Source organism: Phyllobates terribilis, unplaced genomic scaffold, assembly GCF_046119375.1.
Source record: "Phyllobates terribilis strain yellow unplaced genomic scaffold, ASM4611937v1 Scaffold_1__5_contigs__length_1240528914, whole genome shotgun sequence".
NCBI classification, from domain to species: Eukaryota; Metazoa; Chordata; class Amphibia; order Anura; family Dendrobatidae; genus Phyllobates; species Phyllobates terribilis.
The window spans coordinates 1036415459-1036443098 of record NW_027362761.1 but is presented as its reverse complement, the minus strand read 5'-3'; the positions used below and the strand labels follow the sequence as shown (position 1 = coordinate 1036443098).

Here is a 27640-nt window from a genome sequence, read left to right as displayed (position 1 = left end):
TGCAATTGCTTACAGTGATATAAAGAGCCCTGACACACATCACCATCAATGAGTTTAACTGACAAACAAACAAATTCTTCCCTTATCACTCCTAAACACTTTTTGTATAATAATTTGGAACGCAGTGTACATGTGCTTTTCCACAAAACACCAGTGGTTCACGTAGTGAATCTTACAGTTCTAACTTGCCAACCGTGGTCTGTATGGAGTTGTTCAATAAAGGGCCCAAAATTAAGATAACATAGATGGGAGAGGTCTCTATGAATAGGAATTCCTAAGTATTTGATACCCTGTGAGGGCCAGGCAAAGGGAAAGTTGGACTGGATGGAATCCTATATGGATTTGGGGAGGGAGACATCGAGGGCCTCAGACTTCGCTGCATTGATTTTAAAATTTTACCATGTAACAAAGTGATCTATTTCAGCCATAACAGCATGGATGGATATATGTGATTGAGTGATATATACTAGGACATCATCAGCAAATAGAGAGCACTTGTACTCGGTGCCTCCCACCTCAATCCACCTAATATTGGGGTTATGGCGAATTGATGAGAGCAGGTGCTCCGTCACTAGGATGTATAAGAGAGGGGACATCACTGCCTTGTCCCATTGGTGATTGTGAAAGGTGTTGAAAATGTTCTGACGCAACCCCTGGGCCTTGGGACACCCGGAGCCGGACCCTTTTTGGTGGATGCTGGTGGTTGTAGTCTTCGTGGCGGCGACCCGGTTCCGTGGCTCAGGGCGGTCAAACCAGTGGCGGAACTATTTCTGTGGTTTTCATGTTTAAATGTCCGACTACGCCACCCGTGGATTGCGGTCAGAGTGAACCGCCGCTACAGGGCAGACCACTGAGGCTGGTGTTGTGGGTGCAGCAGAGCGTAGCATAACTCCCCACGGGAGGAGTATAGCCTCAGGGCAGTGTATGCGGAGGATGGGGGTGATGGTGCAGGGCAGCAGCAGTAACGACACGGAGTCAGTGATGCAGTACAGGGCCTTTACTCACAGTTCTTATTATCCAGACCACGTCTGCAGGTAACGGCTGCCCACGTCGTACTGTGCTCACCAGGTGAGGGGCTCAGACAACTCCCAGATAACTTTGGAGCACTTCACAGGACCCCCTTTGTGTGTCCTTTGTCTGGCCTTTCTTACCAACACTTCTGTCCGGCTGCCTCGGGCCTCCTCTTGGTAAACTTGGCGCCAGTTTCCCTGACCCTATGTGGTGCCTTCCTAGCGGGTGTAGCGAGGGGCTGCGCCACATAAAATGTCAGAGCCTCCGGTTTCTAGCTGAGGGTCGTTTCCTGCCTCCACTAGTTCGGGGACCGGTCTCCCCCTTTGGCCTGACCCCTCCACGCAGGTGGATTCGGGCGTGCGGTGGCGACTCGCCCGTCCGCACCCCTGGGATCCCTTCATTCCTCGTTCCTGGAGCCTTCTCCGCTCCTCTTCCTTCCTTCTCCCTCTTCCAGGCCTGGGCCTCTGTTACTAGGCCCGCCTCCGGAGCAGAGCTCATGCAGAGCCCCTGCTCCCTGCCACTTCTGCTCAGACTTCTCTGCACTGAACTAAGATGGTGCCCACCTTTTATACTCCCTTCTCAATGCACCCAGGAACTGCTTCCTCCCTGCTCCTGCACTACAGGGTTCCCCTTCCTCAGTGTTCCTTCCCCCCACTCCAGCCAGGGACAGGGACTGTCGTGCCCATCTCAGGGGCATATTGGTCGCCCTGCCCCACGGCAATGTGGTGTAATGCATGCAGGTGTCGGGTCCTGATCCACACTCCATCCTTACCTGAGAGTGAGATATCACACCTCTGGGTGAGGTGCAATACGTCTGTAGCAACCGAGCCCTCAGGGTGCTACAGTTCCATTTATCTTCAGCCTAGGTGACGTATTGCGATACAGGGCCGTGATTTTGGCTATAAAAGGGTCCCCTAGACCCCTACCCCAAGCTTTTTAAGAGAATCATATATGGCGTGCCAGGAGACTCTATGGAATGCTTTCTCAGCATCCAACGAGAGTATCTAATTACAAATTTTTAACTGCATCTAGCCCAGGAAATACTTTGTGCCTAGTAGCAGTGTCTGCTAGTGAGCGGATTATCCCGGCTGTTAAGCAAGCTGCACCACCTGTAGTTTAGACACTTAATTTTTTCAAAGGAAATGCTTCGGGACCATGGGATACTTAGTGAAGAGCATCAGGAGGCACCCCAAGGCATAGGGGCTGGGACTGGCAGTAGGATGCCTTGCGGTGGACAGCCGAGCTCGATCCTTATAAAAGCTTTTTAACTGCAGCAGCTTTAGTGGACGCTACTGGAGCTGGAATTACCGCGGCTGCTGGCATGAGACTTGCCCTCCAATAGATCCTTGTAAATGGATTTAAAGTGTATTCATTCAAATTAGAGAGACAATTTAAATTAAAAAGCTTAGAGCTGCCTCCACCACAGGGGGGCTCGCTCGACCCACCAGCGGACAGGCACCAGTATTGGGAGAGGGGGGCTGGCCGTCAGGGTTCACCGCGGCTCTGGCACAAACCCGGCGACACGGAGGTGGCACGGGCAGGAGCGGACTGGCCGTGTCGGCTTCTCACTTTTTGGATTTTAGAAGGGCATGACATGCCTATATCTGTGTCTCCCCCTCCTTTTACTCCTCCACCTCTTTTATTTTCGCATGACTATATGTACTTGTCACTTTTCCATGTGTTAGTTATGTCTTCTGAGCAGTTTGTCAGCTTTTGGACACCTTTGAAGGTGTTTTCTATGTGTTTCTATGTGTTTTTGTTTGCCTGCCATTGGTTTTAACGGTGTTCGAAGGTGTTCGACGAACAGTTCGACGAACAGTTCGGCGAACACACGGGTGTTCGACGAACCGAACCGAACTCGAACACTACGGGGGTGGCTCAACACTAGCCAGGAGCATACAGAGAGGCAGACACGGACCAGGAGGCCTTATACCCGCTCACTGGGGAGAATTCCTGAAGTGCACCCATCCTACTGAGTACTCTGGACCGTATCTGACATCCGCACCAGTAAAGGTATTGAAGCGAATCCCCTGTCTCTGTCAGTTACTCCTGCTGCGCCATCTGCCTGCACTACAAGTCCCAGCATCACCACCATCACGCTCCACCTGTGGGGAGCAAAAACACCTCAGCTGCCATTCCATCACCCCCTGGAGGTCTGCAGCAGCGCTGGTAAACCTTACCAGGTATGAAAAGTGGCGTCACAAACTATTTATTTTATTTTTATTTTCCTATCCAAGTTACAATCCCCTTTTTGGTTGACCGCCCTGGGCCACGGACCGGGCCAGCCACTGTGACCTATCCCCCACCAGCATCCATAGGCCCTGCCGAGTACCCCATTGCCCCGGGTTTGCGTCACTAATATGAAAAAATTAACCTCATAGTTTGTTGTACAATTTCTCCTGAGTGCGCCAATACCCTACATGTAATCGGAAAATACTTTTCAGGCACAGTAGACAGCTCAGATGGGAAGTAGCGCCATATTAGAGTGCAGATTTTGCTGTTATGTTTGGTAGGTGCAATAACACACTGGAAGAGGCTCTTAGGTGCCAGAAGAGCAGAACCCCCATAAGAAACCCCATTTTACAAACTACACCTCTCAATGAATTCATGTAGGTGTGCAGTGATCATATTGACCCCACAGGTGTGTCACAGAAATTCATACCATTGGACAGTAAAGAAGAAATAATTACATTTTTGCCACAAAAATTTTGTTTTAGCCCCAGGTTTTACATTTTTCACACAGGGAAAAGGGTAAAAATGGCACCAAAATTTGTCACACAATTTCTGCTGAATGTGGCAATGCTCCATATTTAGCTGCACTGTACTGCTTAGCCACACAGCAAGGCTCGGGAGGGAAGGAGCACTATTTGACTCTTGGAGAACAAATTATCGTAGACTAGTTTGTGGACCATATACAGAGCCTCTAATTGCCAGAAGAGCTGATATCCCCATCAAATGACCCCATTTTGGAAATTACACCCCTTTGGGAATTTATTTACAGACATAGTTACAATTTTGACTGCATCAGTGTTTTGCAGAAACAAGTAACAGTGGATGCTGCTGAGTAAAAATTAAAAATTTTCTATTGTAGTGCCCAATACATTATAGTGCCCATAAATTGTGCCCGCTCGTGCTTCTGGAGAAATGCACCCCTTAAATTAAGCTACAGAAATGCCAAACATGTGGATGCTAAATGTCTTTTAGGCACACTGTGGGGCTCAGAATGGAGGGGGACATATTGATTTGGGAGCACAGAATTCGCTGAATTTCTTTTGGAAGGCAAAGAACTATAGTGCTTTTCCAAAGCCTTTGTGTCACCATTAATGCGGAAGCCCCCTATATTTCCATTGACAGATGGCAGACCTGGGTGGGGACTTGCTTTTTTGTGGCTTGAGTTGAGGCTTTTACTGGGAACATTTTACATAACATTTATCCTGTGCTCTACGCTGAGCACTTACATCAGGATTTCCATCTAAATCTCCAAATTACATGATTCAGATGAAACCCTCGAGGGATCCATTCACTATAGTTAGGCAGCAGGGTTACTCCAAGTGGCCTCTGTTCAGGGGTGTCCTTCTTTTCAGAGGTGCCCAAAACTATCATCGACCGTGCTTTTATGCACAGTTAAAAATATGGACACCGCTGTATCATAGGACAGACGGCATCCACAGTGCATCCATCTGCCTCATTATAGGGAATCTTTCACCGGGGTTCCATGTCAATCACGTATTTCAGAGATTTACATGGAAACCCAATATAAGCACTCAGCATAGAGCGCAGGATAAATGTGAGCCTAGCCTTACTGCCATCTTTGTGAGGCAGAATTAACAAATCAGCAGCAGGTCAAGAATTGGTTTTATTTATTTTTTACGCCATTCCTCGTGCGGTATAAGTGATAAGGTGACTTTGTTCTTCGGATCGATGCGATTACAGAGATACCACACATATCATTTTTTTATGTTTTGCCGCTTTCATACAATAAAAACAATTTTATAAAATAAAGAATTGCTTTATTCTGAGAGCTACAGCTTTTTTATTTTTCCGCTGATAGAGAATATTTTTTTGCCATGTTTTTTTTTATTTTTTTTTAAGGTGTTCACTGAAGGGGTTATCGAGTGTGACAGTTTTATAGGTTGGGTCATTCCAGACTCAGCGATACCAAATATGTGTACTTTATTTGATTATTTTTGTTTTTACATAAATATATGTATTTATTGGTATAATATTTTTTCATTTTATTTGTTCTTTTTTTGCGATTTTTTTAAAAAAATGTTTTAACAATTTTTTTTTAAAAAAACGTACTTTTTACCTTGTCCCAGGATCGGATATCATCTTTCCCTGCTCGCAGGTCTTTTCCATTGCAGGGTATTAGATCAGTGCATCCCACACAGGGAGGAGGCATGTCAGCTCCTGCTCTCAGCAGGAACTTACAGGCCACCCTACCTGGGTGACCCCGCGGCCATCTTTCGGCCTCAGGTCACCATGGAGACCATTGTCACAATGCATGTGACGCGCCCCCTGGGCCGCGTGTGTGTGGGGATACCCGGAACCGGATCGTTTGTGGATGCTGGGGGTTGTAGTCTCCGTGGCTGCGATCCGGTCCGTGCCAAGGGCGGTCAAACCAAATGGCAGTCTATATGTTGAATGTCCGACTACGCCACCCGTGGATTGCGGTCAGAATGAACCGCTGCTGCAGGGCAAACCACTGAGGCTGGTGTTGGGAGTGCAGAAGGGGATAGTATAACTCCCCACAGGAGGAGTGTAGCCTCAGGGCAGCAAGTGTGGATGTTGGGGGTGATGGTGCGCGGGAGCAGCAGTAACAACACAGAGTCCTGTAATACAGTCCAGGGTATTTACTCACAGTTCTTTATCCACGTTACTACAGCTGGTCATAACATCCCACGTCGCACTGTGCTCTCCAGGTGAGGGGCTCGGCCCACTCCCAGATAACTTTGGAGCGTTTCACAGGACCCCCTTCGTGTGTCCTTTCTCTGGCCTGTCATACCTCGCCAGTGACCTCGCTTCTGTCCGGCTGCCTCGGGCCTTCTCTGGTAAACTTGGCGCCAGTTTCCCTGATCCTATATGGTGCCTTCCTAGCGGGTGTAGTGAGGGGCTGCGCCACATGAAATGTCACAGCCTCCGGTTTCTAGCTGAGGGTAGTTCCCCGCATCTACTAGTTTCGGGGACCGGTCTCCCCCTTTGGCCTGACCCCCCTACGCAGGTAGATTCGGACGTGCGGTGGCGACTCGCCGGTCCGCACCCCTGGGGTCCCTTCGTTCCTTGTTCCTGGAGCCTCCTCCGCTCCTCTTCCCTCCTTCTCCTTCCTTCTGCTTCCTCCAGGCTCCAGGCTCTCTCTTAGGCCTGCCTGCGGAGCAGAGCCCATGCAAAGCCTCTGCTCCCACCTCCTGCTCCCTCTTCTCTCTGTCTGTACTCAACCGAACTCTCTTCTCTAAGATGGTGCCCCCCTTTTATACTTCCCTCTAGGTGCACCCAGGAACTGCCCTCTCCCTCCTATGCACTACAGGGTTCCCCCTTCCTCGGTGTTCCCTCCCCCCCACTCCAGCCAGGGACAGGGACTGTCGTGCTCTACTTGGAGCATATTGGTCGCCCTGCCCCCCGGAAATGTGGTGTAATGCATGCAGGTGTCGGGGTCCTGATCCACACTCCATCCTTACCTGGAAGTGAGATATCGCACATCTGGATGAGATGCAATACCTCTGTAGCAACCGAGCCCTCAGGGTGCTACACATGTTGTGATGATCGGAGCAGAGAGGGAGACCCTTCTTCTGCGATGACGATTTATGTCGCTGTCACTAATTATAGTGGCATCAGAGGGGTTAAACGCCAGCGATCGGCGCTAGCACCGATCATAGATGTTGCCGCAGGGTGTCAGCTATCATATAGCGCTGACACCCACTGATGATCGCGCCTTCGCTGGGAGTGAGTGCACAATCGTCACTATGTGCATGTACGCAGCTTGCGGGAACATACCTCCCGCGGCGCCATACATGTACATCGGATGTCGTGAAGGGGTTAAGGGAATTTGAAACGTGAAATGGTGGTCTTTTAGAATTACTTCCATTTCTGGGCCACGGTTTAGTGTCCTCTATTATTGTTGCATACTACATACACAATGCACCATATATATAGTACTATAATTCCAAGTTCATTAAAGCTGTGTAAAATGTAAAAAATATAATGATTTTGAAATCTCTTATAGCCACATTTTATTTGCAAGAGAACATAGAACACAGATCAGAAGTTGAAAGTTAGACATTTTTCCATTTCATTTGAAAAGCAATTATGGCTCAGAGGAAGCATGACTTAGGCCACGGCCCCACTATCAGTATTTGGTCAGTATTCGGTCAGTATTTTTTCTCAGGAGTGGGAGCCAAAACCAGGACTGAGTGATAAATGCAGAATTGGTGCACTTGTTTCTATCAGGCTGCGTGCCCACTATGCGTTTTTCAAGCGTTTTTGCTGGGAATTTCCGCAGCGAAAACGCTTAAAAAATGCTTGGTAATACGTGCCCCATGGTCCCCAATGATAATCCGCATGTGCTGTGCACATGCTGCGGAAATTTCCGCTGCGGATTATCATTGCGGAAAAATCCGCAGCATGTCCATGATTTTTTCAGAAATGTGGCGTAATTGCTGCCATTGACTTGCATTGAATCGCTTAATATCTGCATGACTACATGTGCACATGCGGATATTAAGCGATTCAATGTGCGGATGGTACTCTCATCCAGACCTGGGTACCATAGTACCTGTTAAAAAAAAGAATTTAAAATAAAAAATATACATTATACTCACCTTCTGATGGCCCCCGGTCTCCAGTACTGTGCGTCCTGGCTCCCCGGCGGCTTGCGATGACGTCATTTAGTCATGTGACGTCGGCGGTCGCGTGACCTGTCACATGACTAAATGACGTCATGGACGGTCCTTTTACACCACTGCAAGCCGCCCAAGACACCGGATGCACCGGAGAGAAGACCAGGAGCCATCAGAAGGTGAGTATGTTTTTTTGTTTGTTTTTTTTCCCATTTTTATTCTTTTTTTAACTATTAACTTAGTCACACTATATAAATCCATGCCGGTTGCATGGATTTATATAGTGTGATCAAGTTGTCAAGCACTTTTCCATGTGATGCTAAAATCGCTTGGAAAAGCGCTTGATAACCCACATGCAAAAATGCATGCAAAAACTCTTGACAAACGCTTCTACCTGGCAGGAAAAACGCATGTAAAATCCGCATGCTTTTTTCCTGCCAGGGAGATGCAGAAAAATCCGGAGCATTTCTTCTTCATGGGCACACTGCCTCATACTTTTTCTCTGATTGTTCCTCACCTGGTTTTGGCTCCCACTCCTGAGAAAAAATACTGACCAAATACTGATAGTGGGGCTGTGGCCTTACACGCTAAACGGCTGTCAGCCACATTGTCTCTACAATCTGTGTTTGTTACCACAAATTAAGCTCATTTTAACGCCCCATTTTCTCCTTACATAAAACTGCAAAGACTTTGAATATTCCACCATTTACAGTACATATCATCAAAAGATTCAAAGATTCTGGAGAAATCTACTGTATGTGCACATGGTACAAAGCTGACCGCTAATATTGTTTGCTTGTGATCTTCGGGCCCTCAGGGCACTGCATTAATAACAGGCATGATTCGGTTGTCCCCATCATTGCATGGGGTCAGGTATACTTCCAGAAATCATTATCTGTGAACATAGTTCACTGTGCAATCCTCAAATGAAAGTTAAATCTCTGTCAGCCAAAGAACAAGCAATATATCCACACAAACCAGAAACGCTGCCATCTTCTCTGGGCTAAAGCTCATTCAAAATGGACTGAAACAAAATGAAAAACTGTTTAGTGGTCAAATTAATCAAAAATGTCAATTCTTTATGGAAACAATGGATACCATGTCCTGCAGACTCAAGAGTAGAGGGGCCATCCACCGTCTTATCAGCACAAAGATCAAAAGCCTACATCTCTGATGGTATGGGATTGCATTACTACTTTTGGTATGGGTAGATTATGCTGAGCATTATATAGAGGTTTTAAAATAAAATATGTTCCTATCCTGACAATGTCTATTTCAGAAAAGGCCTTGCATATTTCAGCAAGACAATGCTCAACCACATGCTGCATCCATCAAAACAGCATGTGTTTGCGAATAAGAGTTTGGATGATAAATTAGCCTACCTGCAGTCCAGACCTTTCACCAATAGAAAACATTTAGTGCATTATGAAAAGAAAAACTCAGAACTATTAAACAACTAGAATCCTACATAAGACAAGAATGGAACAACATTATTTTCCCAAAACTCAAGAAATTGGTCTCTCCTCACTTCCCAGATGTTTACATCCGAGAGAGGATGCTATACAATAGTAGACATGGCCCTGTCCCAACTTTCATTTTATTTTTTTTCTGCCATCAATTTCTAAATTATTATTATTTTTTTTAAATTCAATGGGAATATATCTAACTTCCAACTTCTATATGTGTTTTGTTTTCTATGTTCGGTTGTGAATAAAATTTGGCTATAAGTGATATTCAAATCATTGCATTCTTGCTTTCCTCACATTTTACACAGCGTCCCAACTTTTTTTTTTTAATTGGGGTTGTACTATGTAACCTCTGTTTCTACTTCTTGTGAGACTGCAAGTCCTAAAGCGCTAAGAAAATGTGCAACTTTATTGGCATCATAGAATATGTAATTCGAGTTGCAGGTTGTATTACTTCATCAGTATCTAAATAGTAATAGTATTGCATATTATTTGCAAAAGCCTCAAAGGCCCTGTTCCCATCACACTTTTGACCTCTGTTTAACTTAAGTGTTGAGAAAAGCTCCAGAAATATACATTAGTGCTTGAAAGTTTGTGAACCCTTCAGAATTTTCCACATTTCTGCATAAATTTGACTTAAAACTGCATCATAATTTCACACAAGTCCTATGAGTAGATAAAAATATCTGTATCAAACAAGTGAGTCAAAAATATTAGATTTTGTCATTTTTTTATTATGGAAAATGATCTATCACATTTTCATGAGTGGTAAAAGTAGGTGAACCTTTACTCTCAGTGTTTGGTGTCACCTCTTTGTGCAGCAATATTTTATCTAAAAGTTTCCGGTAATTGTTGAATAGTTCTGTAGATCAGCTTGAATTAATTTTAGCCCATTCCGCTTCTTGAAACATCTTCAGTTCTGTTAGGTTGGTGGGTTTTCTATTGTGAACTGCTCGTTTGGGTATTTCCACATAATTTCAACAAAAGTTTTGTGACTTTGACTTGGTCTTTCCAGAGCTATAACTTTATTATTCTTTAATTATTCTCTTGTAGAACAGCTTGTGTGCTTTGCATCATTGCCTTGCTTCTTGACCCTCGTTCTCTGGATAGTCAGCTCATGGATGGATGTCCTGACATTCTCACATTCTTCACAAATTCTCCCAATGTCCTGACGATAGCATTTGCTGATAAATTTCAGAATTTATTGTTCCATCAATGATGGCTAGCCTTCCTGGACCAGATGCAGCAAAACCAGGCCCAAACCAAGATACTACGCTGCTGTGTTTCACAGATAGTAGGACGTTTTTATGCTGTGGTGCAGTGTTTTTCTTTCTCCAAACATAATGCCTATTTTTTAAACCAAAAAGATCAATTTAGATCTCATCCTTCCACACAAAAAAATGTCAACATCTTTCTGGCTTGTTTAGATGATCTTTAGCAACCTGCAGATAGGCAGCAATGTTCTTACTAAAGAGCAGTGGCTTTCTCTTTGCAAACCTATCATGCACACCATTGTTGTTCAGTGTCCTCCTGATGGTGAACTCATTAACATTACCTTATGTTAGAGAGGCCTCTAGTTCCTTAGAGGTTATCTTGAGTTCCTTCGTGACCTCGTGGACAATTATATGCTTTGCTCTTGGAGAGATCTTTGTTGGCCAAGCATTCCTGGGTAGGGTAATAATACTCTTAAATTTCCTCCATGTATACATAATCTGACTGACTGTGCAATAGTGGAGTCCAAACTCTTTAGAGATGGCTTTGTTACATTTTCTAGCTTGATGAGCATAAATAACTCATTGTCCACAAGCATGTGATTTGACGATCCAACTTTGATAGACACCTATTTTTAAAATATAATAGGTCTCCCACTCACATGATTGGAATCCTGTTGATGGAAAACATCACACTCTTATTACACCTTCTACGTATCTTCTGACCCTAAAGGTTCACATCTCTTTGCTACTCACAGGCATGTGATATTGGATTATCTACCTCCATAAATAATGATTTGGATTCCCCTATATACCTTTAGTACTTGTATGAAAATCTGTAGTTTTAGTTCAAATTTATGAAGAAATATAGAATATTCAAAAGGAGGATAGCGACACATTCCAATGTCAGTGTAATACATCAGCTATAGAGTAATAAAAAAAAAACCTGCCAAGTTGGGCTGTAAATCTTCCCGGTTTTACATTCTTTAGAAAAGACAGGGTAAATAGAAACGGAGGAGGAATATGTCTGTATGTTAGGAGCAATATTAAAATGAGTGTGACAGAATCTATAGGGGATAATTGTGGGGAAGTTAAAACCTTATGTGTGGAATAACAAAGAGAGATAAATACTGAAAAATAAATTTTTGTGTAATCTGCTTTTATGTAAACCCCACTCAATAGTGGGTGGCTCATGGGCATGTTTCATTTTAATTCTTTTTGACTTGCTGCAGTGGATGTTTGAGAAGGAAAAGTTGCTGGAGGAGTTTCACACTACATTCATTTTTATTTTATTTATTGATCCTGCTGGTTTTGTAATCTGTGTGGCTTTGCTCAAGTGCTTTAAGAAGAACCCACTAACATTTGCTGTACTGGGCAACCATGTAATAAGTATGACATGTTCAACTGATTCTCCTTTGGCCTTTGTTAGAATAAAAAAGGATTGGGCAAGTGGAATTTCAGCATGCCAGTCCCCCCTGGCAGCAGCTGATCTCCACTTGCAAATTTGATTAATAATTTTATTACTGTAAATGTTTTAAAAAATACATGGTCACTTATACCAAGGTTTACACTACATAAAGGCCATAGTGGAAAAAAAAGGCTAAAGCTATGTGCCCACGATGCAGAAATGCTCAGGATTTTTTCCTGAGCGTTTCTGCATCTCCCTAGCAGAAAAAAACGCATGTACAATCCGCGGATTGTACATGCGTTTTCCTGCCAGAGACATGCGGATGTGAAGCGTTCTTCACTTGCATTTCTGCATGCGGGTTCTCAAGCGCTTTCCAAGCGATTTTAGCATCACTTGGAAAGTGGTTGTCAACTTGGTCACACTATATAAATCCATGCAAACAGCATGGATTTATATAGTGTGACCGTAAAGAATGGTAAAAAATAAAAAAAGAAATATATACTTACCCTCCGATGGCCAGCGCTGTCTTGCTTCACCATCCCGGCTGCCGGCAGCGGTGGATTGAAGGACCTGCCGACGTCAGCGTCGCTTGACCCGTCACATGACTCTGACGTCAGCGCAGGTCCTTCATTCCATCGCGAAGTGCCGGGAAGCAAGGAGGAGCGCACCGCGGGCCGCCGGAAGGTAAGTATACATTTATTTTTTATTTTATTCTTTTTTTACAGCTTTTTTAATGGTACCTGGGTGTGGATGAGACTCTCCTCTCCTCCACACCCGGGTACCATCCGCACATTAGAACGCGCCAATTACGCAAGTACAGATGCAGTCTTGTGGAATCGGCGCGTTTTAATGCAAGTCAATGGCGAAAACGCAGCACTTCCGCAAAATAATTGGTAGTGCTGCGTTTTTTTCCGCAATGATAATCCGCAGCGGAAATTTCCGCAGCATGTGCACAGCACATGCGGATTATCATTGGGGGACATGGCAGGCCTTCTACCATGCGTTTTTTAAGCGTTTCTGCAGCGTTTTTGCCGCTGTGGAAACGCTTAAAAAACGCATCGTGGGCACACAGCCTAATAGAAAAATGTTATTATTGTTTATTTGGTTACTTGCGTGGTGCACAGAAATAACTTTCATTGAGTATTGTTTTAAAACATTAGAAACGTCTTTCAGATTGATTACTAGTTATAACACATTAATTATATGAAATCCAATTCTAAATCCATAGGCATTAATATGTATAAAAAACGGTTGTAATCTAAAAAAATGTTTGCAAAGATGGACATGTATTAAAGTATTAAGTATTGCTGTTTAGGCAATTTTAACAAGGGTTTCATTTAATACTCTATGAACCAAATCTGACTTGTTTCTGATGTTTATTATACCTTAACTATGTTCTCTTACAGAATGAAGGGATATATTTACCTTTCAATAGATCAGATATAAATTGCTTCAAACTTTACGTTATCCAAGGTTGAGACGTGAAGGGTGAAGTGTAGACGAGAGGTGGCACAAGACTGGAATTGGACAGTGGCAAAAGATCAAATTGATACAAGGATGAAGAAATTATAGTACATAATTTCAATTTCACCTCTGACATATAAAGCGATTTTTAGTGTTCAACAGAAAATCATTTCCACTATACTGTGTACTGTTACTATGAGTCTGCAAACAAAAAGCTGTACAGTATTGCCACCGAAAAATTAATTGTCTCCTCTTACTACATCACATAAATTAATGTACATTGCAAATAAACTGTTATTTCTTCCCAAACTCCAGTCCTCACGGTGGCCCCCCAACATATTATATTTTGATAATAATTCCATCACCTGTGTAATACTGAGCAAATCCTGAAGACCTGGTCTATTGAGGGGCTGTGAGGACTGGAGGTAACTGGTAAATGGCACGTTTTTCTATTTATTTCTTCACAAATGAGTTAGAGTTAAGCTAAAAGATTTTTAATTCCATGGTGCGGTGTCCAGCCTGGTGCTCAGTTGCAGCAGAAACAAAGTAGTCTTCACTTCTGCAGCTGGCATCCTCGGCCTGTATCTTGGGCACCCACATGGTGACCCTCTTCCCCCGCATCAATGTTTTAAACTTGTTCGATTAAAGGAAAGTTTTAACCAGACACGGAGCGTCACCCTTTCGTCTCTGCACCTGTAAACTTGCAAAATCGGCAGTGTATCAAATACTTATTTTCCCCACTGTATATAAATACCTTTGCCTTACATCACAAATAGGAGTAGATATACATCCTTGGGAATTTATCAAATTGTCCATTTCTAATCTGTGAAGTAAAAAAAATAGGCAACTTTTAGAAATTGCTAAGTAAAATGCTTGGATTATGGAGCAGTCTGGTGGGGACAGAGTATTACAGATAAGTGAAAAAAGCTTCACTTTCACAGGTAAAATAAAAGCACTATTTTATTTCTTTATACCATAAAACCTGACATACAAAGATAAAAACTGATGCGTTTCTGGCGTCCTAAATCATAGCATGCTAAAATAGTGCTTTTATTTTACCTGTGGAAGTGTCACTCTTTTCACTTTTCTATTGTTGCTGAGCCACACCATCTGGAATCATGGCACCCAGCAGTTTTCTTCCCATGAATTTCCAACTCATAAAGCGTGGTAAGCTCTGATTCATATTTTTTATTACAGATTAGTGTAGTACTAGTGTGATGTATTTCCCCATGTGTTTCCCCATCAGCTTATGCGTGAATGCGTAATGCTAATGAGTGATGGACAGAAGAGCCAAATTATACAATGAAAAGAAAGAACCTGATAGTAGCCCAAACAATCCTGAGGCAGTGTGCTGACCCTGGGTGGCTTCTTGTTTGCTGCTGTGACTAGTGCACAAAGGTAGAGGTTTTAATCATGTATACCCTCTTGAGTACGATGCACATTCTAGACAGTAAATTGCTTCTTTTCCTAAGCGACAGGTCTCATCAGACTCTGAAGCATAAGATAAAATTAAATTACATCAACCCAGTCACTTACAAAAGAGAAAATTACACGAAGTAAACAACCTCTCAAGGGGCAGGAAAATAAATTGAATTACTCTATGATTTTGTCACATCATAAAGTTTAAACACATGAGGAAAAGTTACAATTAATTTAACTTAAGCTTCTATTCTGGCTACAACTTGTTAAAAAACAATAAACTGCACTGAACTCAGCTTCTCCAGGTCCATTGGCGAGTCCCTACTGCTGCTCATAGTTTGTAGCTTTGGACGTGGCAATGACGTCACATTGACAGCGCAGAAGCCAATTGATGAGGTTAGGTTTTTAAACTTCTTGGTTTGGTTTGTTTTGTTTAATAAAATATTTTCTGATTTAATATGGTGATCCCCGTCAGTGCATACTGCTTTTTTCTCTGTATACTATTTTTTAGCGGTGGATTTCGATTACATCATTGAGCATTGAGTGTTTCAGACATACTGAACATTTATCTTTTTTTAAAAGGTATGGTTATTTTCACCAAGATTTTGATCCTGCCTTCCAGTGAAGTGGGCTAATTTGCAACACTACATAATATCCATGGCCCAAAAAAAAATCACTTTAACCCTAGAACGCATGACCATAAAAAGCTACACTTTCACATGCCTGGGGCCTTTTAGGCCCGTGTGCAAATAACATGGAATAACTCAAACAAAAATGACAAACAACTATATACCTGAGGAATACCTAGAGTTTCAAAATTCTAACTAAAGTAATCTTGCAGAAAATAGAAAACAATTAACAGGGCGGGCCTGCGAGACCCCAGGTATGCGTTCTAGGGTTAATATGAAAATTTAAATAATATATATTTGGTTACATGTATTTTGCATAGAAAATAACTTTGAATTAGTGCTGTATTAAAAATTGCCCATGCCTCCACTCTTTCAGCTAAAACAGCTTCCACTCTTCTGGGAGGGAAGGCTTTCTGCAAAATACTGGAGTGCATCTGTGGTAATTTGTACCCATATATCTAGAAGAGCATTTGTTATATCAGATACTGATGATGAACGAGTAGGCCTGTGTTAGGGCTCACCTGATGAGATGGATTCACTTAGCTACCAGTCAGGGTGAACACATTCATGAATTCGTAAGAACCGCTATGAATGGACTAGCTGTGTGTCTTCTGACCAAAACTTGTGCACCACATACACTACCGTTCAATAGTTTGGGATCATTTAGAAATGTTATTATTTTTGAAAGAAAAACACATTTTTTTTCAATGAAGCTAACATTAAATGAATCAGAAATACACTCTATACATTGATAATGTGGTAAATGACTATTCTAGCTGCAAACATCTTGTTTTTATTGCAATATCTACATAGGTGTAAAGAGGCCCATTTTCAACAACCACCACTCCAGTGTTTTAATGGTACATTGCGTTTGCTAACTGTGTAAGAAGGCTAATGGATGTTTAGAAAACAGTTTGGCTGATTTGAGAAGCTATAAAATTGACCTTCCTTTGTGCTAGTTGAGAATCTGTAGCATTACATTTGTTTGTTCTATGAAACTCTCAAAATGGCCAGAAAAAGAGAACTTTCATGTGAAACTCGACAGTCTATTCTTGTTCTTAGAAATGAAGGCTATTCCATGCGAGAAATTGCCAAGAAACTGAAGATTTCCTACAACGGTGTGTACTACTCCCTTCAGAGGAGAGCACAAACAGCCTCTAACCAGAGTAGAAAGAGAAGTGGGAGGCTCCGCTGCACAACTGAGCAACAAGACAAGTACATTAGAGTCTCTAGTTTGAGAAATCGACGCCTCACAGCTCCTCAACTGGCAGCTTCATTAAATAGTACACACAAAATACCAGTGTCAACGTCTACAGTGAAGAGGTGACTCCGGGATGCTGGCCTTCAGGGCAAAGTGACAAAGAAAAAGCCATATCTGAGACTGGCTAATAAAAAGAAAAGATTAATATGGGCAAAAGAACACAGACATTGGACAGAGGAAGATTGGAAAAAAGTTTTATGGACAGACGAATCAAAGTTTGAGGTGTTTGGATCACACAAAAGAACATTTGTGAGACGCAGAACAACTGAAAAGATGCTGGAAGAGTGCCTGACGCCATCTGTCAAGCATGGTGGAGGTAATGTGATGGTCTGGGGTTGCTTTGGTGTGGTAAAGTGGGAGATTTGTACAAGGTAAATGGGATTTTGGATAAGGAAGACTATCACTCCATTTTGCAACACTATGCCATACCCTGTGGACAGCGCTTGTTTGGAGCCAATTTCACCCTACAACAGGACAATGACCCAAAGCACACCTCCAAATTATGCATGAACTATTTAGGGAAGAAGCAGGTAGCTGGTATTCTATCTGTAATGGAGTGGCCAGCGCAGTCACCAGATCTCAACCCCATTGAGCTGTTATGGGAGCAGCTTGACCGTATGGTACGCAAAAAGTGCCCATTAAGCCAATCCAACTTGTGGGAGGGGCTTCAGGAAGCATGGGGTGAAATTTCTCAAGATTACCTTAGCAAATTAACAGCTAGAATGCCAAAGGTCTGCAATGCTGTAATTGCTGCAAAGGGAGCATTCTTTGACAAAGTCAAAGTTTGAAGGAGAAAATTATTCTTTCTAATAAAAATCATTATTTCTAACCTTGTCAATGTCTGGACTATATTTTCTATTCATTTTGCAACTCATTTGATAAATAAAAGTATGAGTTTTCATGGAAAACACAAAATTGTCTGGGTGACCCCAAACTTTTCAACGGTAGTGTATATGTGTACGAGTCTTTTGAGTTCAGGTCAAGAGACTCATGCCAGGTCCATGAATCATGGTCAATAACACACAGATGTGTGAATGTGGCCTAAGAGATGTGTCCAAATCTTTTTGTCCACAAAGTGTATACTGTATATATTGCAATTCTACTGACAGAAACATAGTAAGCTGTTTTCTCATTTTGACACATGTAAAAAACAAACTCTTCACCCAGATATTAATTTGACAAAAATTGTTTTATTTCTTAAAGAGAACCTCACAGCTGATACATGCTGCCTAATCCTCGGGTAGCATGTGTCAGAGACTGGCCGCATGATTTCTGCAATATATGTTTAACTCTAAAATGCTGCGGCATTTCAGAGAAAAACATAGTTTAATGGCCACATGGGAGACTTTTCAGACGGGGATTCCTGGCTGGTTCTCCCCGCTTACTGCCCTAGAATGACAGAGAGACCCGCCTGTCTAACTAGTCTCTTATGAGGCTCTGTCCTTAGCGGCTATTAAAATATGTCTTTCACAGAAAGCCTGCAGAGTTTCAGAGTTAAACATATAGCTGAAATCATGCAGCCAGCATCTGGTATATGCTGCTCATGGATCAGGCTGCATGTATTGGGGATCAGGTTCCCTTTAATTCTATTAATCCTAATCTCAGGAATTAATCTGAAACAATTAGTGCAATATAAATTATTCCAATAATCATAATTACATATTTATACAAAGTTCTAACCTTTGTTCATTAAAAAAAATTACAATTGTCAAAAAGAAACTATTAAAAACACCCCATAAAAACTATTAAGGCATTCAGCCATCAGATTCCTTTTAAGAAGCAAAGGGCATATTTTGGTGATATATTGGTCTCGTTTTCAAAATGCAAGTTAATCTTTGTTAGGGTTTCAATATATCAATACGTTTGTCATGAATATTGTTAAAAACGTTTTTTAAGCCTTAAAAGAATAACAAAAAAAAACCCCTCACTTTTTAAGCTATTGCTGCTGTATTTGCTATTGGTTCCTAGAATACAGACACATTTTTTTCTGCTTTTTTTCCAAAAAGGCAAAAATGCCGTTACATTGGTAATAAAGTCGACAATTCGCTACCTGAAGAAACTGCCTTATATTAGGCATAGAGTCATAGTTGTATATAGAGAAGATTAAATGCATAACACAATATACCTCTAGATTCCTGAAAATTTGATAACACTTTTGTGTTCCAATATAATGATTTGAGTGATATTTTTCCTACTGCTATAATTCCTAAATTACATTAACATAAGTGTTGAAAAACTATATATCAAAATAATGATTTTCAAATGTTCTTTTCCTAAATCTGAAAAATGTGCTGAATCCCAGGGTATGTGAGGACTTATCACTTCACATATCTCTTGCCACAGCTATTGATGTGCGCTTGTGATTTTTTATTTGAAATGGAAAAAGATAAAGTTGTGGATGTTTGCATTATGCGCTAGTTCCCCACTGTTTCTGCCGTTATTACTTAAACTATTTAAATCTTCTTGCATTGAAGTAATGCATTACATTTAGAAATAGATTGAAAGATCATGGCACCAGGTATTGGGGCACATCACCTATTTAACTTCGGTAATGAGTTCTTCACTTTCTTTTTTTTCTACAGCAACAATCAAAGAATGGGATTTCTTCTTCCATCTGTGAATTGCAGTTCCTAGGCAACCATGATACGAACATGCTATTTAATTTAGAAGGAAATCTGTGCTAAAAATCGAATGATTTTTATAAGCATAGTATCATACTTGTGTTACTTGTACTGTTTTCTGTTTAGTTTGTGCAATACTTTGTGATATTGTTAGTTAAGTGAATTTGATCTTTTACAGAAAATGTCTAACCTCCATTTCTGGATGGAAAAAAAAATACTAATTGGGTTTTCTCCATCTCAGCATGTATAGAAATTGCAGTACATAAATTTACACATTGCTGCAAAATCAAATGAACCATTAATAAAGTATATTTTAATAACATTTTTTTAATAAATGTGGTGCTGCTACATTATACAGTATATATGCAGTGAGGAAAATAAATATTTGATACACTGCCGATTTCAGAAGTTTTCCCACCTACAAAGAATGGTGGTCTGTAATTTTTAGCATAAGTACGCTTAAACTGCGAGAGACAGAATCGGAAAAAAAATCCAGAAAATCACATTGTATGATTTTTAAATAATTAAATTGCGTAAAGGAGCAGCAAACTGTCATTCTTATTTTTTTTCTTCTTAACTTAATGTGTGGAGATTCTGGCAGCCAATCAAGGCGCAGAAACCATCCACAATGCCTAAACACAAGGGCTTGTGTCAGTGGCTGCCGAAGTCACATGTCCCTCTCTATATGAAGAGTGGACATGTTGTTTTGGCGCCATTTTGTCAGTGGAACAACGCAGAGAGGCTGCTACTGCTGCTGCTACTGGATAGTGAGAGAGTGAGATAGTTAGCTAGGCGGTTTCTTGTAAGTCAGATAGTTTAGATAGAGAGGATCCTGTGTGGTTGTGAAATCGACCTTCCAGCAGATCAATCGTTTTTGCTATTAGTGTGGTCCAGACAGAGACACCAGGCCACATACCAGCATAGAACTCTGTTGTGCTGATATTGTGCTCCATGCAGGAGTACACCTTTGAAACTCTAATGTTTTCTGTTACTACCGTGCTACATAAGGCAGGCCACATCTGAGCTTGTAATTGTTTTGTGCTGAGATTCTGCTGTTTGCAGGGCTCCACATTAGAAAATCTATTTTTTCGGTACTATCATGCTACATAAAGCAAGCCACGTATGAGCTTCTAATTGTTTAGCGCTGAGATTCTGCTGTATTCAGGGCTCCACATTAGAAAATTAAAAATTTTCTGGTACTACCATTCTACATGAAGCAGGCCACATCTGACCTTGTAATTGTTTAGCGCTGAGATTCGGCTCTATCTAGGGCTCCACATTAGAGAATCTAATTTTTTATTGCTAATAGCGTGCTCCAGCCACACTGTTTGAGCAAATAAATACTGATTGGTAATTTAGTGACAGGTGACTGAAAGGTCTGGGCATTGTTAGCTGGTTAAAAGAGGGGAAGGGTACATCCAACATGAGTGGGAAAAAGCAAGGTTCTGGTGGAAGGGGAATAGGTGTTTAAAATGTACATGGGGTAAGTGGTAATGTTAGTGAAAGCTCTACTGAACAAACACTGTCATTTCCTATCCAAAGATGACTTACAACTTCTGTTACTGAACAGGCTCCTCCAATACCTTTCTTTGGCAGCCACACAGCAGTACACCTTGTAGATAAGGGCCAGAAAGGGCATGTGTTCCAGTGGATGGCAAGTGCTGCATCAAGTGGCCTCTCCTCCTCTTCCTCAACATCACACACAGCACAGTCCTCCAAAGTGGCACCCCAATTACCCTTGTTCTCCCCCGCGTCATAACTCTCCAAACGCCCAACTGACTGTAGGGAACCACAGATGGGCGAGTCATCCGAGCTGTTCACACATTTTATGCCATGGGCATCAGAGTTCTGCTCCAAAGATTCACAGACTCAAGAAGAGAAAAGCATCTACATTGAAGCCCAAAATGTATTCTGTTGGATCCGGTGCAGGACAAAGTAGTGTCTGAGCAGAATCCTGACCCTTGTCACCAGACGTTAACCCCCGGGGGGAAGGTGATCCTGATGACACTCAGATACCTGAGGCGCACATGGCCTGTACTGTGCTGTGAAGGTAGGAAGAGAAGGAGGGTGACTCTCAGGCCGAGCAGTGGGAGAACAGAGAGGATAATGATGAGGATGTAGATGCCACTTGGTGTGAACCCAGAGGAACGCAGCTGAGTAGCTCAGCAGAGGAAGTGGAGGAAGACAACGAAGTTACATTGAGGCCTCCCACAAAGACATGGAATGATGCTGCCACGATGAGCATTGCATCGTCAGCCACAACTGTGGCTGTAGAAATAACAAGATCCTGGCACTCACATTTGTTTCAATGCTTCTTTAATGAATATCCACATGAGCTTTTGTCAATTGACAAAAGCTTGGGATGGGCTGAAACATCTTCTCATGTGGATGTTCATTAAAGAAGCATTGAAACAGATGTGAGTGCCAGAATCTTGTTATTTCTATAGACTGTGGCTTTCCACGTGCATCACTACCTTAACGGAGTGCTGACCTCTTTCACTATATTTTACGACTGTGGCTGTGGCCAGCAGCGGTCGCGGGTCTGGAGTTCGCAGGTGCAGCAATAGTTACCTAGCCTGGGCATTTTTTGAGACTGCAAAGGATGACCCAACTCATGTTATCTGCCAACTTTGCAAAAAAAAGACTCAGTAGAGGCAAAAATTGCAATAATTTGACTACTACATGTATGAACATGCGCAATCAACATGCATCAGTCTGGAAATCTCACTGCAACAAAATGTGGACCAGCGGGCCTCACCAACCATCGGCCGCCCCATCAACTGCATCTGCTGCTTCTTCCTTTTCCGTCACCGTGCCAAGTGTTCTCACACAGGTCTCCGGCCGCAGAACCTCCACTTGTTTACCCGTTTCAGTCGGGGTGAGTGGGAGCCCATCAGCTGTAATGGAAGTGGTGTTTTTGTTACACCGAGAACACCACATCTTTCTTATTCCACCATAACATCTCTGGCTGCACCTCACTAACAGTCTAGCAGTTAGTCGTGTTCACCCTAATCCACCATCTATTAGTACAGCAACCAGCCCTCAGTCTCACAGTTGTGGTCACATAAAAGATCGTTTCATCTTAGACATGCCAAAGCTAAGAGGTTGAACTCCATCATCTCAAATCTGTTGGCCACGGAAATGCTGCCTTTCCTCCTGGTGGATACAGACTGTTGATGGCAGAAAGCTAGTGGTCGCCACAGTCTCCCAGTACCAGTTGCCCAGTCACCATTACTACTCTAAGAAAGCTGTGCTTGCGCTACACCAGCATGTCGCAGGCAACATCACCCGCTCCTTGAAAAAATTTATGTCTGCCAGAGTACATTTCACCACAGACACCTGGACGAGCAAGTATGGCCAGGGGCATTACATCTCGCTGACTGGGCACTGGGTGACTGTGGTGGCTGTGGGGGCAAACTGGGAAGTGTCTGCTCGACAAGTCTTGGAATCCCCAAGGCTTGCGGGACAAACCTCTGTATGTAACACTTCCTCCACAGCTTCTGCCTCCTTCCCCTCCTCTACGGCCTCCACCTGCACCCTCAACCTGTGCCTAAATGAGACACTTGTTCCAACAGTGCAGAGAGAATACCCCCTACCTCCGTACTGCACAGATAGGGCTCACCGCAATCAAGCAGTTTTAAAATTAATATGCCTTGGAAATCGTAGTCATACAGCTCAAGAGTGGTGGACAGCTATCCAGGCCGAGTTTGAGCAGTGGTTGTCTCCACTGAACCTGGAGTCAGGGAAGGCCATGTGTGATAATGGTGCAAACCTGATGGCGGCCCTACGCCGGGACAACCTCGCACATGTGCCTTGCATGGCTCATGTCCTCAACCTGGTGGTACAGCAATTTATTCGCCACTATCCTGGCCTGGATGTGCTGCTGCAGAAAGCACGGTCGCTGTGTGCTCACTTCCACTGTTCGCACCGCAGGAGTCATCAACTTGCATCGGTACAGAGGTCTTTGGCCATACTGTTCAACCGGCTGATATGCGATATGCCGACACGGTGGAATTCCACTCTGCACATGTTGCAGCAATTATGGCAGCAGCAATGAGCCCTGAAGCAGTATCTCATGTTGTATAGTCTGGGCCAACGCAGTACGGACATGGTGCAAATCATGATTGTGGAGTGGGCACAGATTAAGGACCTCTGCACCCTTCTGCACAGTTTCGAAATGGCTACTAACATGGTTAGCGCTGATGATGCCATCATCAGCATCACTATTCCGGTCATCAACATGTTGGAGCACACTTTGAATGGTCTGTGAAGGTGGGGGTCTCACAGGAAAGGCGGAAGCGATAATAATATCTCTAAGTTCCAGACTGTCGTCACACAGGCGGGTGCCAAGGGAGGGTGGATTACAGTAATCGAGGGGGCTGGTGGTACAAGACATACCGTTAGTGAAGGTGCAGGAGCTGAGGAACAAATGGAGGAGGACAAGGAGGAAGAGGTGATGGACGAGCAATAGTCAAAAGTTGAAGAGGATAATCATCCCCTCTCTGTTGTCCATGGTTGGCAGGAGGGGACAGAGGAAGCAAGCTTCAGTGTTACCCAGCCACCAACACACCATGGGCTTGGACCTCATGGAAGAGCCTGACACATAAGTGCCTTCTTATCTGCAACTGATTCCCATATTGTTAGGATTCGAAATAGTGCTGACTACTGGGTTGCCACTCAGTTAGATCCACGGTAAAAGAGTAAATTTTACCAGATGCTTCCCGCCCTGGAAAGGGACCCGCACTTGCTGGAGTATCAAAACACACTGCTAGACAACCTTAAGAGTGGTTTTCCCTAAGACAGCAGTGAGGCACATAGTGTGCATCATAGTTGTAGACTTCCTACCCTGGTAACATCAATTTGTCAATTCAAAAACATTAGCAGCAGCGGTGTAAGTGGCAGAAGCAATTTCTGTGAGTCCTTTCATGCATTTTTAAGACCAGCCCATGCACCAGCACAACAGAGTACAAGTCTGACACGTAGTAAACGACTGCAGATGATGGTGCAGGAGTATCTCAAGCTCAATATCAATATCATTAGGGAGGGTTTGGACCCTTTTACATTTTTCGTCTTCAAAAATGGAAGAGCGGCCTGAGCTTGCCTGTCATTCTTTGAAGGTTTTATCATGCCAGGCAGCCAGTGTTCTCTCAGAATGCTGGTAGTGTCCTGACGGATAACCGCATCTGGCTGTCCCCTAAAAGTGTAGACTGCCTAACTTTCATAAAAATGAACAAGTCATGGATCTCCAAGGATTTTTGCACAACAATCACTGACTGTGCAGACTAGGCGATGGTGTAGTTTTTAGTGTGCTGCATTGATCTTGCATTGTTGCAGTCTGTGACATCTTTGTCATGGCTTCTGTGCCTGCTGTTGCTGCTGCTGATGTTACCAATAATTTTTTGAAATGTGGAGACTCCAAGTTGGGTCTCATTCATGTGCGTTGCCTGTGGCAGTAGGGCTTCCAGACTCACAGTCCTCCACTTACTTTCAGTCAACTACCTGTGTTACTATCCTTAAATTTTTTTACCAATAGTAGTCTATGAAACTGATGTTTGTGCCACCTGAGCGTGGCTAAGCAGAAAAGCAGCTTGAGCTGTTGCATGAGGTATCAGGGTTCCCAGCACAGCAGGCCTACAACAAACCCTCACCCACCTCATCTTAATTTGAACTTAAATTCAAAACTGTAAATGCTGGCCCAAACCCTGATACTTCATGCATGGCCCATGGCGGACTGCTGCTGTGCCATTATAAAATTTGTTCTGTGGGTCAATTGATGCTACTTTTCCTGCTGTTTGCCCCTAATTTGAGCTGTTTTGGAAGCTTTTGGGCCCCTTTGATGGTGTTGTCTACGCGTTTCATTTTGCTTCCCATTGAATGCAATGGGATTTGGATTTGTTCAACGAACTTGTTGGAATAATACATATTAATCTGTATGTGTATTGCAACAACTACTATGCTGTTTCATATGTTGTGCATATTGTGAGGTTGTTAACAAAGTTGTGTTTTAAAAAAAAAAAAACTCACACAGACAGGATGCCCCCTCCTTCTCTTCCTGTGTTGTTGTTATATGTCTTTGATTTCCTCATGCTGCAGTAACACCAGACTCCATGCTGTGCCTATGCTGGATATGAATAAACCTACATTCTGTGTTCTAAACTCTGGATGCCACGTGGATTAATCCTTTGCTAACAGGTTATGGGCCCAGATGTACCAGAGTCCCCAGAGTCCCAGAGTCACAGATCCCCAGAACACAGAGGAATGAAAAGAAAGAAAGACAGCAAACTGAGAAGAAGCAAAGATGGCCACCACCAGCAGCTCCATGAAATTTACAGTGCCAAGTCTCACTAACCAGAATTATCAATCCTGGAAATTCAAAGTGAAAATGCTGCTGATAAGAGAAGGTACGTGGAAATACACACAGGAGCCTATACCTGACCCAGTGCCACAGGAGTGGACAGAGATGGATCAGAAAGCACAAAGTACCATATCACTCAGTATAGATGATGACCAGATTGTGCATATGTGTAAATGTAATACTGCAAAGGAAATGTGGGAGCAGTTGCAAAAGGTACATGAGAGGATAAATTTAAGCAATAAGCTCTATCTCATGAGAAAGCTGTACCAGTCTAAGCTACAGAAAGGTCAGGATATGCAGGATTACATAAGAAGTGTTCTGGAAGTTGTAGAACGCCTGAGAGGCATTGGGGAAGATTTAAAGGACTTTCATGTGGCCGCATTACTGCTTAGTGGCCTTCCAGACAGCTATGATACGCTTGTAACCGCACTAGATGCGCGTCCAGATGATGAGCTTACACTGGAGTATGTCAGGGGGAAGCTCATAGATGAATATAAGCGAAAGGCAGAAGGTATAAACAGTAGGATATGCAACACAGAATCTGCTTTACAGACACAAAACCTAACTGATAACAGGAAGCACATAAAAGAAACACGTGAATGTTTTGTTTGCAAGAAATCAGGACATTTGAAAGCTGACTGCAGAGTCTGGAAAGCTAGAATGAATCAGCTGAAAAAGCAAAGCAGTCATCAAAGGGTTAAAAGTGCTGTATCTGGAGAAAATGATTCTGTGAATACTGAAACTGCATTTACTGTCAGTGCAAATACATCAAAGCATGCATGGTGTATAGACTCTGGAGCAACTAGTCACATGACTAATAACAGAGACTTCTTTTCTAAGCTTGACCAAAGTAAATCAGAGAAAGTGATTATGGCTAATGGTCAGTACATGACTTCAGAAGGCATAGGAGATGGATATATTGATTGTCAAATCTCACCAAAACAAAGCAGGAAGATCCCAGTAAAGGATGTGCTGTATGTGCCTAGTCTTGAAAGTAATCTACTATCCGTGAAGAAACTCACAAAACAAGGAAATGAAGTTACATTTAAGCATGATAGCTGCATCATCTCAAAGAAAGGTCACACACTAGCAGAGGGAAACATCACAGATGAACTTTATCAGCTGAAATGCAAAGAGTGTGTGTATACAGCGCAACAAGAAGAGCATAAAAACTGTATTCATGTGTGGCATAGGCGTCTGGCACACAGAGACCCAGAAGCAATAAGAAAGTTAGTCCAAAAGCAACTAGCTGAGGATATTACAATTGATCTATGTAACCAGACAATGAAGTGTACTAGCTGCATCAAAGGGAAAATGTCTAGGAAAGCTTTTCCTAAGAGAATTAGTACAACAACAGCACAGCCACTAGATTTAATACACACAGATGTCTGTGGTCCAATGAGCACTCTGACTCCAGGGAAGAAGAGATATTTTCTCACATTTATTGATGATCATTCAAGATATACAGTTGTCCACCTGCTTCACAGTAAGAAGGAAGTTCCAGAGAAACTTGAAATATACCTAGCTGAAGTATATAATAAATTTGGAAAAATGCCAAAGATTCTACATGCAGATAATGGGACTGAATATACAAGTAATGAGACACAGAGCATTTTAAAGAAAAATGGAATCCTATTTCAGACCATTCTGTGTTCTAAACTCTGGATGTCACGCGGATTAATCCTCTGCTAACAGAGCTTTTCGACGAACTGTTCGACAAACATAGGGAAATTTGTTGATCGGAACCGAATCAAACCTTGAAAGGTTCGTTCATCTCTACTTGTATGGAATCCCGGACTGAGGAAAATTGACAATCATCTTGTGTTTTTTCCATTTTCTAATAATTGCGCCAACAGTTGTTGCCTTCTCAACAAGCTGCATGCCTATTATCCTGACAATGTGAACTGAGGTCTAAGATGGCAGACATACAAGAAACAGAGGCATGTTCACACTAGCAAAAAA

The 27640-nt window shown here is 42.7% G+C and overlaps 1 long non-coding RNA gene across 1 annotated transcript in view; it reads left to right on the top strand.

The window, feature by feature from the left end:
* The window catches only part of LOC141172389 (uncharacterized), a 176708-nt gene that overhangs the window by 129100 nt on the left and 19968 nt on the right, over nucleotides 1–27640 (top strand). The window lies entirely within an intron of this gene.